Source organism: Neophocaena asiaeorientalis, unplaced genomic scaffold, assembly GCF_003031525.2.
Source record: "Neophocaena asiaeorientalis asiaeorientalis breed wild unplaced genomic scaffold, Neophocaena_asiaeorientalis_V1.1 scaffold217, whole genome shotgun sequence".
Lineage (NCBI taxonomy): Eukaryota > Metazoa > Chordata > Mammalia > Artiodactyla > Phocoenidae > Neophocaena > Neophocaena asiaeorientalis.
The window spans coordinates 1935599-1951454 of NW_020172293.1; the positions used below are offsets into that span (position 1 = coordinate 1935599).

The window sequence follows — 15856 nt, forward strand, 5'->3', positions numbered from 1 at the left end:
CCCACCACTCTAGGTGGTCACAAAGCACCGAGCTGACCTCCCCATGCTATGCTGCTGCTTCCCACTAGCTATCTATTTTACATGTGGTAGTATTTATAAGTCCATGCCACTCTCTCACTTTGTTCCAGCTTACCCTTCCCCCTCCCCGTGTCCTCAAGTCCATTCTCTACATCTGCATGTTTATTCCTGTCCTACTCCTAGGTTCTTCAGAACCTTTTTTTTTTTTAGATTCCATATATATATGTTAGCATACGGTATTTGCTTTTCTCTTTGTGACCTACTTCACTCTGTATAACAGACTCGAGGTCCATCCACCTCACTACAAATAACTCAATTTCATTTCTTTTAATGGCTGAGTAATATTCCATTGTATACATATGCCACATCTTCTTTATCCACTCATCTGTTGATGGACACTTAGGTTGTTTCCATGTCCTGGCTATTGTAAATACTGCTGCGATGAACACTGTGGTACATGACTCTTTGAATTATGGTTTTCTAGAATTTCATTCTTTCTTTTACATGTAGCTGTCCAGTTTTCTCAGCACCACTTATTGAAGAGACTCTCTTTTCTCCACTGTATATTCTTGCCTCCTTTATCAAAGATATGTGTGTGGGTTTATCTCTGGGCTTTCTATCCTGTTCCATTGGTCTATATTTCTGTTTTTGTGCCAGTACCATACATACTTAATTTCTGCTACATTCAATTACATAAGGATGAAATAACTTCCATTAAAATACAGTTTATCAGTAAAACAGGGTGTTTCAAGAATTTGCTCAACACTGAAATTTCTTTTTTGATAGCTCTCTACCAAGATCCCAACACTTTACCTTTTTGCCATTATAACCTATTAGAGGAGTTTAGAATTTAGTGAATCTGAAAGTTACAAATAGTGACCCTCTGACAGAGGCCCTTGAGAGAAAATACTAAATTATCTAAATAATAATCCCTCAATCTAAGCTTTCATGATTAGTAATAAGATCAAAATTGCATATCATGAAAATTCCAGCAAACAATAAAGTATTTATATGTAAGGTAGCAAGAGCTAATACATGCTCTAAATTCATAGGTTATAGCAAGAAAATCTTTGAAAAAGAGCTTTCTAAAAGACCTTGAATATTTTATTTCATTAATACCCTTTTTTTTTTCACCCAACACTCATATCTTGCAAATGAAAACACAGTTCTTGACCCAGAGCAAAATACAAGGACAGACAAGTACCAGTCAATTCAACTGGGTTGGCAAGTAGTTATGAAAGAACTATTGTGTGTGTAGAGAATTCCTCCAGGACTTAAATGAAATAACACATCCTACTTATAAAGGTCTAGTGATATAGTGGGTCAGGTCCTATTTCTGAATTGTATAAATAAAAAGGCAATTGTAACACTTACTTTGGAGAAGTACTAGTATTATAAGAGATCATATTGTTTGTGGTCAGTCAGAAAACATATGCCTGAATTCTGTCTTACTAGTTATGTGAATTTGGGGCTGTTCTCTTAACTTCGCTGAGACTTATTTTTTTTAACTTGTAAGAACAATCATTCAATTAGATTCAGGAACACTTTGAAGAAAGCAGAACTACCAAGATGTCCTAATAGCTGAAATACAGGGTATAAGAAGAAGAGAAGAATAATGGATGACTCCCAGGATTTTGGCCTGAGCAACCTTAAGAATGGAGCTGCCATCAAGGATCTGGGAAAGGCTGCAGGTGGAGTTGATTTGGAGAAGAGAACACAAGTTCAGTTTTGCAAATGTTAAGTGTGAAGTGTCTATTTGAAATTTAATTCCTGATATCAAATAAGTAGCCTGGGGCTTCCCTGGTGGCGCAATGGTTGAGAGTCCGCCTGCCAGTGCAGGGGACACGGGTTTGTGCCCTGGTCCGGGAAGAGCCCACATTCCGTGGAGCGGCTGGGCCCGTGAGCCATGGCCGCTGAGCCTGCACATCCGGAGCCTGTGCTCCACGACGGGAGACGCCACAACACTGAGAGGCCCGGGTACCACAAAAAAAAAAAGTAGTCTGATAAAGTAGTATGGAGTTTGGGAGAGATGTCTGGGCTCTATAATTTGGGATTCATTTGCATAAAGACGATAGACAAAGCCATGAGATCAGATAAGACTAGATCATTAAGGGAGTGCCTGTAGGCAGTGAAGTTAATAGATACAAAGGGATGAGACTCAGGACACTCCGAGGCTAAAAGGTTAGGCAGAAGGAAGAAGCAAAGGACACTGAGGAGTGCAATTCAGTGAGGTACCATTATTTAATTAACTAGATTGTGACACTAAGTGCAGAACATGGAATTTCTTGTGAGTTACATTTATTAAACATTCACCCAGCCAAGATATATCCAAGCAAACTAAGTCTTAGATACTAAGAATAGCAGTGCAGTTTAAATATTCTGCTTCACTGGAATTTTAAGGTTAATGCTATTCATTTAATCAGCACTAATTCCCTGGTAATATGACTCGGCACTGCAACAGTGACTCAGTTGAGAATTTTAAATGTTTAAGGCAGATCTGAAAGTTTATTGGAATAAGAGTATCTCTTTAATATAAGCTAACTATAGAGCTGAAAGAAAATGAAGTTTTTTAAAAAATCTATTGATTAGATAAACATCAATAAATGTGGATTAGATAATTAGTTGATTAGATAAACATCACCAAATATAAAGTCCCCTGAACTTAAAAAAAAATGCTTGCTAATTTTATTATGGGAAACACTGCAATATGAATTATTAGTTACCTCAAACTCTTTGTTCATCTTAAGATTAAATTATCTTATATCCTTAAAGAAAAATTTTTAAATGTTCAACCTGTTAAATTCAATAAAAGAATATCATCTGTTACAGTGGAGAAAAAAAAAAAAAGAATATCATTCTGCTACACACACTATGTGTGGAACCGAATGTGCTGTTGCTTACACACACTTGTCTTGGAGTGTAAAAGTGATCTTACCATACTTTCATGTTCCATCCACCACCACCATTCTGTAGCTACTTCAATTTGGCCACCTCCCAGCCAAACTTATACATTTTCAAGATGAGGCAATTCGTGTACTAGTTTAGCTAATTTCTCTTTTAATCTCCATAAGTATGGTGACTACTGAACCTATGTTTACTGTAATTGGACTAACTGCTTTTTATATTTTTTTCTCCTTAGGGATTTAGAATATAAACATAGATCCTCACTAGATTCAGGAGAAAAAAAATCTTCAAAATTTTACCATAACATTAAGATGTTCATTTTAGATATTAAAGATCTTTATTTTATATACTCAAATCTAAATCTTTCTACTTTATCTTCATATAAGTCCAAAAGGGTGGAAATGGAAAAAGCAGCACTTCTTCTTCCATAAGGGTAGCTCTTCCATGAGACCCTTTGATAAAAATTAAGCTCTTCATATTAAGAGTTAAGGCACCCTTGTGAGTGACATAGGTGCTCAAAAGATTGGATGCCTTATTTGATGAACCTTACGAAGCCACCAGGAGAGACTTCCTAAGGAGAGATCTTGAGAGCCCACAATCAAAGATAGGTCCCTAGGAGTAATCCAGATCCAAATGGGAAGAGATGTTGCTTAAGAGTTTAGAGAAAAATGGACAGATTGCTATAAGTATACAACCGACCAAGTCTGGGTCATGAAGAAACAAAAATTATGTACAAACCTATAACTAGCAGGTAGACTGAATCAGTAATCAAAAACCTCCTAACAGAGAAAAGCCCAGGGCGAGATGGCCTCAATGGACAAACATTTAAAAAAGAATTAACATCAGTATTCTTCAAACTCTTCCAAAAATTGAGAGAGAACAGTTCCTAACTCATTTTATGAGCCCAGAATTACCCTGATATCAAAGCCAGACAAAGATACTACAAGAAAAGAAAACGGCAGACCAATAATCCTGATTAACATTGTTGTGAAAATCTTCAACAAAATACTAGCAAACCATATTCAACATCACATTAAAAGGACTATAGAGCTTTCAGCAGCAAGGAGGTACTTGAGAACAAGAGCCGTGTGGATGAAAGGCTCTTGGTGCTGCAGCCAGGAGTCAGTGCTGTGCCTCTGAGGTGGGAGAGCCAACTTCAGGACACTGGTCCACAAGAGACCTCCCAGCTCCACATAATATCAAATGGTGAAAATCTCCCAGAGATCTCCATCTCAACACCAGCACCCAGCTTCACTCAACGACCAGCAAGCTACAGTGCTGGACACCCTATGCCAAACAACTAGCAAGACAGGAACATAACCCCACCCATTAGCAAGGAGGCTGCCTAAAATCATAATAAGTCCACAGACACCCCAAAACACACCACCAGACGTGGACCAGCCTACCAGAAAGACAATATCCAGCCTCATCCACCAGAACACAGGCACTAGACAAGTAGAAAGTAACACACCATTGTAAAGCAATTATACCCCAATGAAGACGTTAAAAAAAAAAAAAAAAAGGTTAATTATCCTAACATCCAGTGACTTCTCCACAACTATCAGCTGTTGATTAAAACAAAAGGAAAACACTGAAACAGAGGAAATCTAAAAGGCTCCCAGGCAGTGATAGGGTACACATCGCCCACATATTTCTCAAACAATCTTCCAGGAAAACAAGAACTCATGAATAACGAATAGTGCAGTATTTCACCAGGGAGCAAAAGAACTACATTTTGTCTCTATTATTCATTAGCTGCCAGATAACATGGTTTAAAAAGCTTGATGGACTGGAGCAGGGTTGGGGGTGGAAGGATGTTTTCTTTTATGATACAGTTAAAATGAAAAAAGAAACTGTTTTCTATTATTAATTTTTGAAACGTTCTTGTTATATTCAGTGGAGCCCTCTCTCACAACACAGGGCTAAGGGTGCCAAAGCAGCATCGGAGCAGACACATTACAAGTACTGACACAGAGCAAGATGCTTTGCGTGAGGTTGAAACTGACTCAGGAAAACGTTAGGATTGTATCTCATTGAGTGAGCAAGCCAATTTTTCTAGACCTTCTTACAGAAAAAAGTCCCAAACGCTCGATAAAGATAAGTTCTTAATATGCTCAACACTTTAAAAAAAATAAAATAATGTCCCCCACTAAACCACAAATTCACTACGTTCTACCTTTGACACCCTGCGCTTCCTGTGGTCACAGATCATAAGCAATGGGAACTTTCTTCTCATTATTGACTTAATTTAGCTCTTGCTTACTGAGCCCCATTGTGTACTCTTTGCTATAGCAACAAAGAGGAACAAAATCATGGTCTAGCTCTCAAAGAGCTTACCACCCACAAGTAGAAAAGTAAAATCAAAGTTGCTGTATGGTGCTCTACCATGTTGACAGCTAAAGGGCTTCACATATATTTGTTTTTGAGTAGTCCATCTTTACACATTTTTCTGGCATCAACTGTTTGTTAAAATACAAATTGCTGTACTAAGAACAGAAATCAATGAAAGAATATATAATATGATTTCAACTTTATAAAATTCAAAAACATGTAAAATTTTTATAAAGTACTATTTAAGCATATATACATACATGAAACTATAAAGAATCGAAGTGATAACACAAATTTCAGGATAATGGTTATCTTTTGGGGAGGGGCAGATCGTTATAGGATGACAGAGGAGAATACAGGGGCTTCTTAGGTAATGGTTACAATCTATTACTGAAATGAGGGAAGGAAGGAACTGACTTTAGTTTCTGGCTGTGATACATTACTTTACAGCAGGATGAAGTTTTCACCAAAAACAATTAGAATATCTGGATAAAATGGAAGGAAGGAAGAAAGAAACAAATGAAGGAACAAACAAATGACTGAACTCACCTACTTACCTATGAGGAGGCGTCAGAAAGCTGCCAATGAAGCCAAAATTGAGAAGCCAAGATCACAGAAAGAAGAAAAATGCACAGACATACTATATTCTTTATTTATGTATCAAACTGAGTATTTGATGATATGAGGCATTGGGGAAAGAGTGAGAATCCAGACAAATGGAAACTGGTAAGAAGTAGAGAAGCCAGCAAAATTTTGGTCATCTTACAGTCCAGAGGAGAAAAAAAATCAATTTGAGCACTTCAAAAATACTCAAGCTTGGGCTTCCCTGGTGGCGCAGTGGTTGGGAGTCCGCCTGCTGATGCAGGGGACTTAAGGACAAAATCTCAGACAGAATGAAATAACAAAGAAATAAGACTGAGACTCAAAATTTGTCGTTGCATTCTTAAGCTGTCTGCGGTGAAAATCAAAGACGCAAAGCAGATGCTAAAGAGCAACAGGGTTGAGTTTTGGGTAGTATCGCAATGTTAAATTACTAAATTGGAGTTCAGGAATTTCTGAGGATGAAGGGCCCTAGTAAACATCTCAGTGAGCTCCCCATAGTGCTATATCCTAGAAGTAAGAGTAAATAAGGAGCAGTTTGAGACTTTCATAGACTTCTGTCCAGCTGTGGGACAGATCAAGTACTGGTTAGATGAAGATGATCTGTCTCTATCTAGTTACTTGTCAGAGACAGGGTAAAACCTCTCTGGAAGAAGGTAATGCGTCCAGAACCACTGCAACAAAACTATGTGTGGCATTCACTCTTAAATTAACAAACATTAAGAAATAAACAGACAGTATAAACAGATCGACAAATGACCAGATACTCAAGCTACTGACAGATTTTTAAATAACTATAATCAACATGTGCAAGAAAGCGGAGGACAACTTTTAGAAAAATTGGAATCTAATTTTTAAAAAAACAATAAAATATTCTGGAATATTCCAGAACAAACAAAACCAAGATAGGATACCAGAGAAGACAGGGTAAGTCAAAGAGAAGACAGATGAGCAAAAAACGTCCAGTCTGAAGCTTGAAAACTAAACTGAAGAGAAATATACAAAAGAACACAAAGGACATAACGAATCATAGAAAAGGGATCTAATATATTTGTACTTAGAGTCACATAAAGGGAGAGGACAGAAGCAATATCAGATAAAATATATCTCGTTATACACCCCAAAGGGGATAAACACACATCATAGTCTAACTAGAAAGCCAAACACACACAAAAATCTTAAAATAGCCAAAGGGAAAAAAAAGATCATACTTACAAATAAGTAGCAACAAGTTTGACAACTGTCTTCAAAACAGAAATAAAAGAGACCAGAAAATAATGGAATGACATCACTAAAGTGCTAAAAGAAGGGAAAACCCTAGAATTGTTTCCCAAGAGAAAATATCCCTTCAAATGTGAAATACATAAAGGTATTTCAAGTCAAACAAAACCTGAAAAAAAAAATACCTTATCACCAGACCTATGACAAAAGAAATGCTAAAGGAATTTTCAAGCAAAAGGAAAATTATGCCAGACAGAAGCACAAAAATGCAGGACAGAATGAATAGCAATGTAAGTAAATATGTGGGTAAATCTAAAATAGATAGTACAAGGTACTAATAGTAATAATAATGTCTCGTGAGCTTTAAGATATATATTGAATTAAAATGCAAGGCAAAAGGCAGGGGGAAGGGTAAATGCAGGTAAAAGGTGCTGATACCCTATTTCGTCTGGGAAAGGTAAAAGGAATAACACATTTGTTTGTAATGAGCTAAGGATATATGTTGTAATCCATAGAATAACTACTAAAAGTATAGAAAAATAGTTTATAACAGGCAAAGAGAAAAGTGCAATACTAATAAAAAGAAATAATAGATTAATGCCAACTAAGGCAAGAAAAGAGACAGAAAGGAATATAATGGGACACACAGAAAAAGATATTAAGATAATATATGTGAATAAAATTAACAAGGAAGGGAAGAAGGAAAACAGAAAGGCAGCTGTCTGATTTCTAACAGTGATTTCTTTAAAATTTGCAAACTTTGTTAGGTGGTTTTTCCAGTGATGATTAGAAAGCAATTACATTTGTATAGTAAGCCATTAAATTAATATGATGTATGTTTACAGTTTTATAAAAGAACGACAGCAGGAAAAACTAATGTTTTTTATCAGGATGTTACCTTTGAAATGGGGTGGATAATGATTGGAAGAGAGCAAAAATGGACTTTTTTGCTGGTAATATTCTCCTTTCCCACCTGAATGCTTGTTAAACAAGTATGGTCATTTTGTGCACTATTTTGTATGTATTTTGCACACCAATCAAAGTTTTAAAAAATAATCAAGTAGCACTATGAGAAACCACTTTACAATGACTAGGGTGGCTAAAATTAAAAAGGTAAACAATAACAAGTGTTGGTGAGGATGCAGAGAAATTGAGCCCTCGTACACTGCTGGAGGGATTATAAACAGTACAGTCACCTTGGAAAACAGTTTATCAGTTCCTTAGTTCCCATATGACCCAGCAATTCCACTCCTGGGTTTATACCCAAGAGAATTAAAACACAGACCCACACAGAACTGGCATAGAAAAGTTCACAGCAGCTTTATTCATAATAGCCAAAAAATGGGCACAACGCAAATTTCCATTAGCTAGTAAATGGATAAATAAAATGTGGTCTATTCATATAATAAATTATTATTCAGCAATAAAAAGGAATGAAGTACTGATACATGCTAAAACATGAATGAATTTTGGAAAAAGTATGTTAAGTTAAAGAAGCTAGTCACAAGAGAGCACATATTATATGATTCATTTATATGAAATGTTCAAAATGGGCAAATCCATAGAGACAGAAAGTTGAACAGTGGTTGCCAAGTGTTGGGGAGAGGTACAAAGGAGTACAAGGTTTCTTTTTGGGGTGACAAAGAGCCTCTGAAAGTAGACAATTTTTATGGTTGCACTACTCTGAATATAATAAGAACCACTGAATTGTACACTTTAGGAGAGTGAATTTTATAGTATGTGAATTATAGTAAAAAGAGAAGACATTTCCTTGAAAACTGAGAAAATGCAGGCTATAGAAACAAATGTAGATGGGATGCAGATAAAGGAGCTATAAAACTCAAACATTTTTGGCAATGCTTTGTCTTAGTCATCTTGGGCTGCTATATATTTATAACAAACCACCATAATGCCTTAAACAGATATTTCTCACAGTCTGGAAGCTGGGGAGTCCAAGATCAAGGTGCTGACAGATTCAGTTCCAAGGGAAAGTCCTTTTCCTGGCTTGCAGATGGCCACCTTCCTACTGTGTCCTCATATGGTGGAGAGAGAGGGAGAGCCCTGGTCCTTCTTCCTCTTCTTGGAAGGACACTAATCCTATTCCAGGGCACTACCCTCATGACCTCATCTAAACCTAATTACCTCCTAAAGGCCCTACCTACAAATGCCACATTTCAGGTTAGGACTTCAACATATGAACTTTGGGGGGGACACAAACATCCAGTTCGTAATACACTTAATGTGTACAAGAATACAGAAGGGAAGATTGATAATGTTGGCAGAGACTGGCAAAGAAGCAAAAGTACCATTTTAAAAGATAACGGCTGTAAATTTTCCAAAAAAAATTAAGTTCACATTCCAGATGCACTACAAACCCTAAACTGGATTAATACAAGGAAAATAACACCTAGATATATCAAATGCAAAGATAATCCTTAAAGCTGGCTTCATATATAACTAAAATATATATTCTATATAATCTGAATATATTCAATATTATATTATTAGATATTTATTATTATACTATTAAAATAAAGTGATAATGGCTTGTCTAATAAAAGTGCAACAGAAAATAACTGCTAATCTAGAGTTTATTTACAATTAAAATACCCTTCAAAATTAAAAAGTGAAATAAAGATATTTTCAGAAAACCAAAACCTGAAATAATTTTTCAGCTGCAAACCAACACTACATAAAATACTAGGGAGTGTTTATTAGACAGAAAGAAAATGATCTCAAATGAAAGAATGAAGATGCAGAAAGCAATCAAAAGCCATGGAAAGGGTAAAATCTGGGTTCATCTAAATTAATATTTACTATTTAAATCACTGATGTAATTATGCATGTATTATTAGGGACATCCCTAACAGAAGCCTAAGAGAATGTAAGATACAAAGTTGATAGTAGCGATGAGAAATGACAGAAAGGACAGAAGAGGAAAGGCAACTAGAAATGATAAAAAAGTTCAAAACCCAAATATAAAAGAACTCATACATCAATAAGAAAAAAATATACATTCCAATTTAAAAATGAGCAAAAGTTTGAATAGAGTGTCACAATGGTTAATAAACCTATAAAAAATTTCCAACTTCATTAGTCATCAAAGAAAAACAAATTTAAGATAACCAATACATATCTACTAAAATGGCTAAAACTTTTAACAACTGACAATTTAAGTGCTAGTGAGGATATGAAATAAGTAGAACCCTCTTATAGTGCTGACAGACATATAAAGACATACAATCTCTTTGTAAATGAATTTGGCATTATCTACTAAATCTGAAGATAACATATCCTATTATCTAGCTAGTTCAATCCTAGATGTATATGCAACTGAAAGATATGCAAACATGCTCTAATAGACAAGCAAAAACAGCTGCACTGTTTGCAATAATCCCAAACTGTTAAGAAGCCAGATGTTCATCTAAAGTAGAATGGAGAAATAAATTGCATTTATCTATTATTTATATAATAGAATACTATACAGCAAGGAAAATAAACCAATGCTACATACAACAACATGGATGTATTTCTCAATATCTCAAACAATGTTGAACAAAATAAGTCATATGTGCTGTATTATTCTATTTACATAATGTTTAAAACAGGATATTGCAATATGTAGTGTTAGAAATCAGGGTATTTTTTAGTTTGGGGGAATAGTGGGGAGGAGGTGATGAGTAGGGGCACAAGAAAGCCTTCTAGTGTACTGGTGATGTTTTTTCTCTTGACCTGAGTGGTACTTATGTAAGTGCGTTCCTTTTGTGACGATTCATTGTGCTGTATACCTATGATTCTATATTTTTATGCAATGTTTTTTATTTCAATAAAAATTATAGAATTAATGTTATGCCACACTTCTGCCTCTCATGCCTCCAGTTTTTATTTCCTTTCTCTTTCACCTATCATATAAATTCTATTTTTTAGTATTCTGATTTATTTGAAACAATCAGAATATTTTATCCATTCCATTTTTGCTGACAGAGAAGGAATCTAAGTACTGATACTGAAGGAGGAAGCCTCTGGAAATTAGAAGTAATTATACAAAAAATTATGTAAAATTCAGAATGTGTTTGCATGCACTCAGTTCTTGGCTGCCTCTCAAGTATTTAGAATCAGAATGTACATTTGCATTTCCCCAGTGAAATTTTAGAGGGTTTTTCAATAGTAATTAGCAAATCAGCTAAAGAATAAAGGGCATAGAGCTAAACCAAAAGCCAGGAACTATACTGCTTATTAAATGCTAAATCAAAACTAGATGTTATATTCTCAAATGGCACTGAGCTTTTCTTTTATTATGGAGAAAAATAAAATATTATTTATCACTCACAAAGAAAATCATTTTAATTGGTATAATTGCTATCATTCTCGGCTGAAAAACATGCAAGATTTTTTAAACAATTTATCTTATTCTAGAAAAAAATTCAAGATGCATAAATGCCCTTAGTTCATCACTGAACCACAAAAAAAGTTTTTTAAAAAATAGGACAGGGCTTCCCTGGTGGCGCAGTGGTTGAGGGTCCGCCTGCCAATGCAGAGGACACGGGATTGTGCCCCAGTCTGGGAGGATCCCACATGCTGCAGAGCGGCTGGGCCCGTGAGCCATGGCCGCTGAGCCTGCGCGTCCGGAGCCTGTGCTCCGCAACGGGAGAGGCCACAACAGTGAGAAACCCGCGTACCGCAAAAAAAAAAAAAAAAAGGACAAATTTTAAGTAAATATTTAACGTTAAAAAATGTTTCCAAGTACTAATATTCATTTTTATATAAACAGTAAAAATATTGGTTATAAACTTTCTTTACTTTATCATCAAAACAGGCCTCTCTTAATAACCTCTATGGCACAACATTCAAAGCCCTGCACACACTATTTCAAGTCACAGAACTTTAGTATACTTTGCCTTACCTGAGACTCTCAACCTAGTCTGACCAACAAAAAAATTTGGATGGAAATATAAAATAGCTATTTAATTTTAGCATTCCTGATATCTATGAGTGGGAACGTCAACTAAAATTGACATGTACCCTAGACTTTAAGAAGATAGACTTTTTAAAACAGAAGGAAAATTTCTCCAATGAAACACAAAGTTCAGAAAAGAAACATATCCAAGAACACTGAGGAGTTCACAGGAGTAATAAGCATTAGCACTAAGTTTAAAAATTTTAAAGTACCTTCATTTTCTTTTTGAGAATGTCTGCAATGGCCAATAAGGGACATATAGGTACAAGGCATATATACGGACTCACCAAAGTATTTTCCATGATTTTATTTGAAGTTGCTAAAACTTATGGAGAAATGGATAAAAGATTCGAAGACATTATTGAATAATCATAAAAAGGGCTCTGATTAATAGAGGGAAATTTGTGGTAGTGAATTCCAAGGCCCCTACTCTTGGCACTCTTTTCTTCCATGTGTTTAATGACAGTTTGAATGAAGCATTGAGTGGATGATATTAAAGAATTAGTGGTCAAGAACACAGACTTTGGAGTGAGACACACTTTAGTTCAAGTCCCAGATTAACTACTCAATAGCAATGGAACGTTGGGCAAATTACTGTCTCCTGAAATCCTATCTTCCTTACCTATAAAATGAGAATAATAATACATCATAGAGTTATTTTATTTTACAAATGCTTGTATGGTATTTATTATATGCTAGTCATTATTTTTAAAACACTTTACATATATTAATTCACTTAATCCTCATAGCAACCCAGTGGGCTAGATGTGACTGATTATCAGCATCCCAACTTTATAGATGAGGAGACTGAGGTAAAGAGGTTAAGTAACTTGTCTGAGATCACACATCTAACAATTGACAGAGTGGAGTTTATAGTAGGTAAATAGAATGCCCAGTCATACTCATCAAATGTTAGCACTCATCACAATCATCACCATTGGAATGACACTGAATAGACAAGATGATAAAAGCAGAAACTGAAAGGACAATAGGTTAATTAGAACAAAATAAGATTTAATATAAAAATATAGGGTCATGTGACTAAATTCACAAAAATCAGCCACATAAGTTGCCCAATTATGATATGACTGCCCCTCAAAGACCAAAACAACAGTTGACTGCATTAAAGGTAATAAAGTAATATAGAATACAATCATTCACAGATTATTAATTTCAATATTTAGAACTTCAGTTTAAAGAGACTATAGTCCAACTGAAGAGATCTAAAAAGGAATGATTCCCTTCCTCCAAAATACCTATGATTCAACTATCTGTGGTATACCAGAGGCACACTTTAGGTTCAAACACAAATAGGTTGAAAGTAAAAAGACAGAGAAAAACATACCATGAAATCAGTAAGAAAAGAGAACTGGTGTGGCTGTACTAATGTCAAATACCATACAATTTAAAACAAAAGTTGGTACTAGAGACAAGGAAGGACAAAATTTTTAAGGATGAAAAGGTCAATCTATCAAGAAGATATAACAATTGTCAACATGTATGTACCTAAAAACAGAGCACTAAAATACATGAAACAAAAACTGACAAAATTGAAAGGAGAAATAGAAAATTCAACAATAGTAGGACACTTCAATTCCCCACTTTCAATAAAGAATAGAATAACTAGGTAGATGATCAATAGGAAAGTAAAGGACTTGAACCACATTATAAATCAACCAGATTTAACAGACATCTATCTAAAAAACACTCAATCCCACAAGAGCAGAATATACATTCTTTTCAAGTACACATGGAACATTGTCCAGGATAACCAGGATAGACCAAAAACAAGTTTCAATAAATTTAAAAGGATTTATATTACACCAAATGTTCTCTGACCAAAATGGAATGAAATAAAAAATCAGTAACATAAGAAAATTTGGAAATTCACAAATATGTGGAAATAAACAACACAGTTAACCAATGAGTTAAACAATGAGTCAAAGAAAGTATCATAGATAGACACTTTGAGATGAATAAAAATGAAAACACAGCACACCAAGATAAGTGGATATACCTACGGCAGTGTATTAAAAGGAAAATTTATAGCTGTAAATGCCCATCTTAAAAATGAAGATTTCAAGTTAACCTAGACTTCTAACTTAAGATACTAGAAAAGAAGAAGAAATTAAATATAAAACAGAAGGGATGAAAAAATATCAGACTGGAAATAAATAAAACAAAAATATTTTTAATTTTAAAAAATCAACAAAACTAAAAAGTTGGTTCTTTGAAAAGATCAACCAAGTTGACAAATCATTAGCTAGACTGACCAAGACAAAGGAATGAGAAGACTTAAACTAGACAAGCTGCTCCCAAAATTCATAGGGAAATGCAAGGGACTCAGAATAGCCAAAACAATCTTGAAAAAGGAAGAACAAAGCTGAAAGACCCACACTACCTGATTTCAAACTTACTACAAAGCTAAAGAAATCAAGATAGTGTGGTACTGACATATAGATCAATGGAATAGAACTGAAGAGTCAAAAAGTAAAGCATTACATTTATGGTCAACTGAATTTTGATTAGGGTGCCAATATAATTCAGTGGGGGAAAGAATGGTCTTTTCAATAAATTGCACTGTGATAACTGGATATTTACATGAAAAAGAATGAAGTTACATTCCTACCTCACACCATATACAAAAAGTAACCCCAAATGAACCAAAGACTTAAATGTAATAGCTAAAACTATAAAAAATCTTAAAGAAAGTATAGAGATAAATTTTCATGACCTTGGATTTGGAACCCTATCTTTAGATATGACACCAAAAGGATGAAAAACAAAAGAAGAAAACAAATGGGCCTTCATCAAAATTTTGTGCTTCCAAAAATACTATCAAGAAAGTGAAAAAAACAACTCACAGAATGATATAAAATATTTGAAAATCATATATCAGATAAGGGAACTGATTCTAGTATATATAAGAACTGTAACAACTCAACAATAAAAGAAAATAAAAGTCTGGGGGTTCCTCAATAAATTAAAAATAGAGTTACCATATGATCCAGCAATTCCACTATTAGGTATATACCCAAGAGAATTGAAAACATATGTTCACACAAAAACTTGTACTCAAATGTTCATAGCAGCATTCTTCATAATGGTCCAAAGGTGAAAATAAGCCAAATGTCCACCATCTGATGAATGGATAAACAAAATGGGACATATCTATGCAGTGGAATATTATTCAGCCATAAAAAGTAATGAAACACTGATACTTGCTACAACATAGACAGCTTCTAAATCAATGAAGCCAAACATAAAAGGCCATATATTGTATGACTCCATTTATATGAAATATCCAGAAAAAGCAAATCCACAGAAACAAAGTAGATTAGTAGTTCCAAAGGGTAGGGATGGGGGGAATGATAAGTGACTGCTAGCTAATGGGTATGACCTTTCCATCTGGAGTGATAAAAATGCTCCAGAGGGCTTCCCTGGTGGCGCAGTGGTTGGGAGTCCGCCTGCCGATGCAGGGGACATGGGTTCGTGCCCCGGTCCGGGAGGATCCCACATGCTGCGGAGTGGCTAGGCCCGTGAGCCATGGCCGCTGAGCCTGCATGTCCTGAGCCTGTGCTCCGCAATGGGAGAGGCCACGACAGTGAGAGGCCCGTGTAACGCAAAAAAAAATGATCCAGAAATAGCCAGTACTGATGGTTTAACAACTCTGTGAATATATTAAAAACCACTGGATTGTACATTTTAAGAAAATAAAAAAATAAACTTTAAAAAAAAAATAATGACCATAAGTTAAATCTGGAGAAACCAGAAATATTTAAGCCAGAGAAAAGTAAAGACTCAAGGAAGACATGAACACTACCT

At 35.1% G+C, this 15856-nt stretch overlaps 1 protein-coding gene across 1 annotated transcript in view; it reads right to left on the minus strand.

The window, feature by feature from the left end:
* Nucleotides 1–15856, minus strand: part of GPR158 (G protein-coupled receptor 158) — a 300753-nt gene that overhangs the window by 164934 nt on the left and 119963 nt on the right. The gene's annotated exons all lie outside the window — the stretch shown is intronic.